Below are 6325 nucleotides of genomic sequence, written 5' to 3' on the forward strand. Positions count from 1 at the left end.
TAAGGTGGAGTCGTTGACTCGTTAGTGAAAAGTAGTTTATTGTAAGTTTAATTTACAAAGTATGCTTGATTCTAAGTTCAAACTGGAACACTGGTAACTTCATAAAGGTTTACTGAAATAAATTAAAACGTAAACTACAAGTATATAAGTAGTACAATAGCAGTATTTTTGATGACTGTATTTGTTGTGTACTTTTGTAACACAAATAATGTTGCATCAAACCAAAGAGACAAACAACTATTAGAACATCAGGAGAATAAGTTGAGGATCAAACTTTGCACTTTGTTTTCAATCCGACAAACAGAAAATAAAGTTTTTATGATTAGATTATTACTTCTCATCAGCTCTTCCATCTACACAAGCTTTCAACTGCATCAACAGTTGCCTTGGAAACATGCAATACATCACCCATAGAGAATAGGAAGAAATATGAAATAGATAAGCTGGAGTTAGATAGAAAGATTTTTCACCAGCATGAGATGTTTAGCTGAGTTAAATGAGGATATTATGCAGATAAAGGTGGACTGCAGGCTGGAGGGAAAGGAAATGATTAAATATCTGAACAGATCAGCTGATGGATCAGACTGGTTCCATGGAACCAGACCAGCTGATCAGACTGGTTCCATGGAAACAGACCAGCTGATGGATCAGACTGGTTCCATGGAAACAGACCAGCTGATGGATCAGACTGGTTCCATGGAACCAGACCAGCTGATCAGACTGGTTCCATGGAACCAGACCAGCTGATGGATCAGACTGGTTCCATGGAAACAGACCAGCTGATGGATCAGACTGGTTCCATGGAAAGAGACCAGCTGATGGATCAGACTGGTTCCATGGAAACAGACCAGCTGATGGATCAGACTGGTTCCATGGAACCAGACCAGCTGATGGATCAGACTGGTTCCATGGAAACAGACCAGCTGATGGATCAGACTGGTTCCATGGAACCAGACCAGCTGATGGATCAGACTGGTTCCATGGAACCAGACCAGCTGATCAGACTGGTTCCATGGAACCAGACCAGCTGATGGATCAGACTGGTTCCATGGAACCAGACCAGCTGATGGATCAGACTGGTTCCATGGAACCAGACCAGCTGATGGATCAGACTGGTTCCATGGAACCAGACCAGCTGATGGATCAGACTGGTTCCATGGAACCAGTCCAGCTGATGGATCAGACTGGTTCCATGGAACCAGACCAGCTGATCAGACTGGTTCCATGGAACCAGACCAGCTGATGGATCAGACTGGTTCCATGGAACCAGACCAGCTGATGGATCAGACTGGTTCCATGGAACCAGACCAGCTGATCAGACTGGTTCCATGGAACCAGACCAGCTGATGGATCAGACTGGTTCCATGGAACCAGACCAGCTGATGGATCAGACTGGTTCCATGGAACCAGACCAGCTGATGGATCAGACTGGTTCCATGGAACCAGACCAGCTGATGGATCAGACTGGTTCCATGGAACCAGTCCAGCTGATGGATCAGACTGGTTCCATGGAACCAGACCAGCTGATCAGACTGGTTCCATGGAACCAGACCAGCTGATGGATCAGACTGGTTCCATGGAACCAGACCAGCTGATGGATCAGACTGGTTCCATGGAACCAGACCAGCTGATGGATCAGACTGGTTCCATGGAACCAGACAAGCTGATCAGACTGGTTCCATGGAACCAGACCAGCTGATGGATCAGACTGGTTCCATGGAACCAGACCAGCTGATGGATCAGACTGGTTCCATGGAACCAGACCAGCTGATGGATCAGACTGGTTCCATGGAACCAGACCAGCTGATGGATCAGACTGGTTCCATGGAACCAGTCCAGCTGATGGATCAGACTGGTTCCATGGAACCAGACCAGCTGATCAGACTGGTTCCATGGAACCAGACCAGCTGATGGATCAGACTGGTTCCATGGAACCAGACCAGCTGATGGATCAGACTGGTTCCATGGAACCAGACCAGCTGATGGATCAGACTGGTTCCATGGAACCAGACCAGCTGATGGATCAGACTGGTTCCATGGAACCAGACAAGCTGATCAGACTGGTTCCATGGAACCAGACCAGCTGATGGATCAGACTGGTTCCATGGAACCAGACCAGCTGATGGATCAGACTGGTTCCATGGAACCAGACCAGCTGATGGATCAGACTGGTTCCATGGAACAAGACCAGCTGATGGATCAGACTGGTTCCATGGAAACAGACCAGCTGATGGATCAGACTGGTTCCATGGAACCAGACCAGCTGATGGATCAGACTGGTTCCATGGAACCAGTCCAGCTGATGGATCAGACTGGTTCCATGGAACCAGACCAGCTGATCAGACTGGTTCCATGGAACCAGACCAGCTGATGGATCAGACTGGTTCCATGGAACCAGACCAGCTGATCAGACTGGTTCCATGGAACCAGACCAGCTGATGGATCAGACTGGTTCCATGGAACCAGACCAGCTGATGGATCAGACTGGTTCCATGGAACCAGACCAGCTGATCAGACTGGTTCCATGGAACCAGACCAGCTGATCAGACTGGTTCCATGGAACCAGACCAGCTGATGGATCAGACTGGTTCCATGGAACCAGACCAGCTGATGGATCAGACTGGTTCCATGGAACCAGACCAGCTGATGGATCAGACTGGTTCCATGGAACCAGACCAGCTGATGGATCAGACTGGTTCCATGGTAACAGATCAGCTGATGGATCAGACTGGTTCCATGGAAACAGACCAGCTGATGGATCAGACTGGTTCCATGGAACCAGACCAGCTGATGGATCAGACTGGTTCCATGGAAACAGACCAGCTGATGGATCAGACTGGTTCCATGGAACCAGACCAGCTGATGGATCAGACTGGTTCCATGGAACCAGACCAGCTGATGGCTCAGACTGGTTCCATGGAACCAGACCAGCTGATGGATCAGACTGGTTCCATGGTAACAGATCAGCTGATGGATCAGACTGGTTCCATGGAACCAGACCAGCTGATCAGACTACTGAGTCTCTGATGTGAGATTTAACACATTTCTGTATCAGTGAACCCAGCAGGTTAAAACCACCCTGATCCGACCAGGATCTCTTCCAGGTCTGAGCTTCTATCACCTGATGCTCCTACAGACCCCTGAAACCATAAACAAGGTCTCACCTCCAGACTGGAGCAGCTGGTCTCAGGTCAGATCCAGATCTTCTTCTGATGGGTCAGAATGAACTCTGAAATTTTACCTCCCTCAGCCTGCTGTGATTGGCTGGTCAGAGGGGTCAGAGGTCAGCCTGTGTTTGATCTGGGTCAGTTATTAACAGATAAGTAAACACACACACACACACACACACACACACACACACACTGCTGCCACCTTAACAGGAGAGTTTAAGGTGGAAAGTCCTGCTTGCAGACGCCTCACTGGTCCTTTAATATGAACTAAGGAGACATGGAAGATCATCTGATCTCTGACTAGATCCTGGACCTTCAGAGACCAGTTTCCTGGTGGACCAGGATGAGGTGGACATGTCCCAGACCAGGTTTGTGGTGTCGCTGGTCGCCACAAAAGCTGGTCGGCGTTGGAAACTTGTATCAAACTGCTCCTCCAGTCGTCTTTAACCAAACCAGGACAAATCGGTTCCCAGCAGGTCTCCAGTCCTTGGTTCAGTTCCAGGACCCAGCTCAGCAACCCATCAGACCAGTTCCTGTCCTCAGTTGCACCAGACAGACCACCCCTTGTGGAACTGGTTTCAGGGGGCGTGGCTAAATCCTGCCCACCCGATGCAAGGGTTTCAGTGGCGTGACAGTTTGGAATGGGAGGGAGGGGTGGGTTGAGAGGGATGGGGGGGGATGGAAGAAGGAAGGGGGGATGGGAGTGTGAGGGAGGGGGGATAGGAAGCAGCGGGAGGGTTGTGGGGAGGGGTTGTTGGGGGGAGGGTCTACGGACGTGTCCTTGTCCTTGGGGATCCCGCCCCTGGTATCGTGGTGGCGCCGGCCCGCGATGGTTCTGCTCTGGGTGGGCGGGGCCTGCTGGGTCTTGGCCGGGGCTCTGCCGGGGGGTACGGGTGGTCCTGGGGCCTGTGGGCTGCCGGCTCTCTGTGCGGCCCGCGCTTCAGCACCCGGCGCCCGCCGGGCCGGCTTGCCATCGCCCTGTGCTACCCGGTGCCCCTGCCTCGTGGCGCCGGGTGGCGCCTGCCTGGAGGCTTCCACTGCTCTGGGCTCGGGGGATGGAGGCTCTCTCTGCTTTGCCTGCCCGGGCTCTGTGCGCGGTGGGCTTGCCGGGCCCTGGGGGCCTTGGCTTCCTCCCCTACACCTCGGGTCGTGCTCCCCTACAAGCACTCAGCTGTTCTTTGATTGCATCAGTATCAGCATCAGAGGTCGAAAATGAGAGGTCAAACATCAGAGGTCCAACATGAGAGGTCGAACATCAGAGGTCGAACATGAGAGGTCGAACATCAGAGGTCGAACATGAGAAGTCGAACATCAGAGGTCGAACATGAGAGGTCGAACATCAGAGGTCGAACATGAGAGGTCGAACATGAGAGGTCCAACATCAGAGGTCGAACATGAGAGGTCGAACATCAGAGGTCAAACATGAGAGGTCAAACATCAGAGGTCAAACATGAGAGGTCAAACATGAGAGGTCGAACATGAGAGGTCGAACATGAGAGGTCCAACATCAGAGGTCGAACATGAGAGGTCGAACATCAGAGGTCGAACATGAGAGGTCGAACATGAGAGGTCAAACATGAGAAGTCAAACATCAGAGGTCGAACATGAGAGGTCGAACATCAGAGGTCGAACATGAGAGGTCAAACATGAGAGGTCGAACATGAGAAGTCGAACATCAGAGGTCGAACATGAGAGGTCGAACATGAGAAGTCGAACATCAGAGGTCGAACATGAGAGGTCGAACATCAGAGGTCGAACATCAGAGGTCAAACATGAGAGGTCAAACATGAGAGGTCAAACATCAGAGGTCAAACATCAGAGGTCAAACATGAGAGGTCAAACATCAGAGGTCAAACATGAGACTACGAACCCAACAGGACGGTAACTGTCCCACACACACAGGCTTTCTCTGCTGTAGCCACGGCACACTGAGTCTGCTTTTCTTGTCCCGCATGTGTACATGAACGCCAGTCGACTGTCGTAAAGCAGCTCCGAACACGTTAAGGGCTTCATACAGGAGATGGTAAAGCTCCAGTCGTACAGCTTACAGAGACAGTTGCTGTGAAAACAACCACGGGTTACATTCTCCCCCTCCTAAAATGTGATGTCCCCATCACAGATAAGGACTGCTCTAACCCTGAAATTTGCTCCTGCAATGACAGTCAGGAGCCATAAAACAAGACTTGTGGTGAAGGGGGGACAGACTATGATGTTTGCAATGTAATCAGTAACCAACATGGTAGTCGTTGAGATAAGCTGGGGTCCTCAGCTGTAGATTCCCTTTGTTTTCTGCTGCTGGTGTTTTAGGGCCTGAGCAGTTCCATCCTGACTGTCGTGCTCCAGGTTTAACAGGAGAAATCCACATGGAAGCAGCTTGTCACGATGCAGGACACGTTCTCTGCCCTCACCGTTCTCAGGTTTCACGACACAGACTGGATGCACTAATCATGTTGCTTCACAACAACCTGCACCTTGGATTCCCACTCGTCACGGTGCTTCACAACAACCTGCACCTTGGATTCCCACTCGTCACGGTGCTTCACAACAACCTGTACCTTGGATTCCCACTCGTCACGGTGCTTCACAACAACCTGCACCTTGGATTCCCACTCGTCACGGTGCTTCACAACAACCTGCACCTTGGATTCCCACTCGTCACGGTGCTTCACAACAACCTGCACCTTGGATTCCCACACGTCACGGTGCTTCACAACAACCTGCACCTTGGATTCCCACTCGTCACGGTGCTTCACAACAACCTGCACCTTGGATTCCCACACGTCACGGTGCTTCACAACAACCTGCACCTTGGATTCCCACTCGTCACAGTGCTTCACAACAACCTGCACCTTGGATTCCCACTCGTCACGGTGCTTCACAACAACCTGCACCTTGGATTCCCACACGTCACGGTGCTTCACAACAACCTGTACCTTGGATTCCCACTCGTCACGGTGCTTCACAAAAACCTGCACCTTGGATTCCCACTCGTCACGGTGCTTCACAACAACCTGCACCTTGGATTCCCACTCGTCACGTTGCTTCACAACAACCTGTACCTTGGATTCCCACTCGTCACGTTGCTTCACAACAACCTGCACCTTGGATTCCCACTCGTCACGGTGCTTCACAACAACCTGCACCTTGGATTCCCA

Source organism: Telmatherina bonti, assembly GCF_933228915.1.
Source record: "Telmatherina bonti genome assembly, chromosome: 18".
NCBI lineage: Eukaryota > Metazoa > Chordata > Actinopteri > Atheriniformes > Telmatherinidae > Telmatherina > Telmatherina bonti.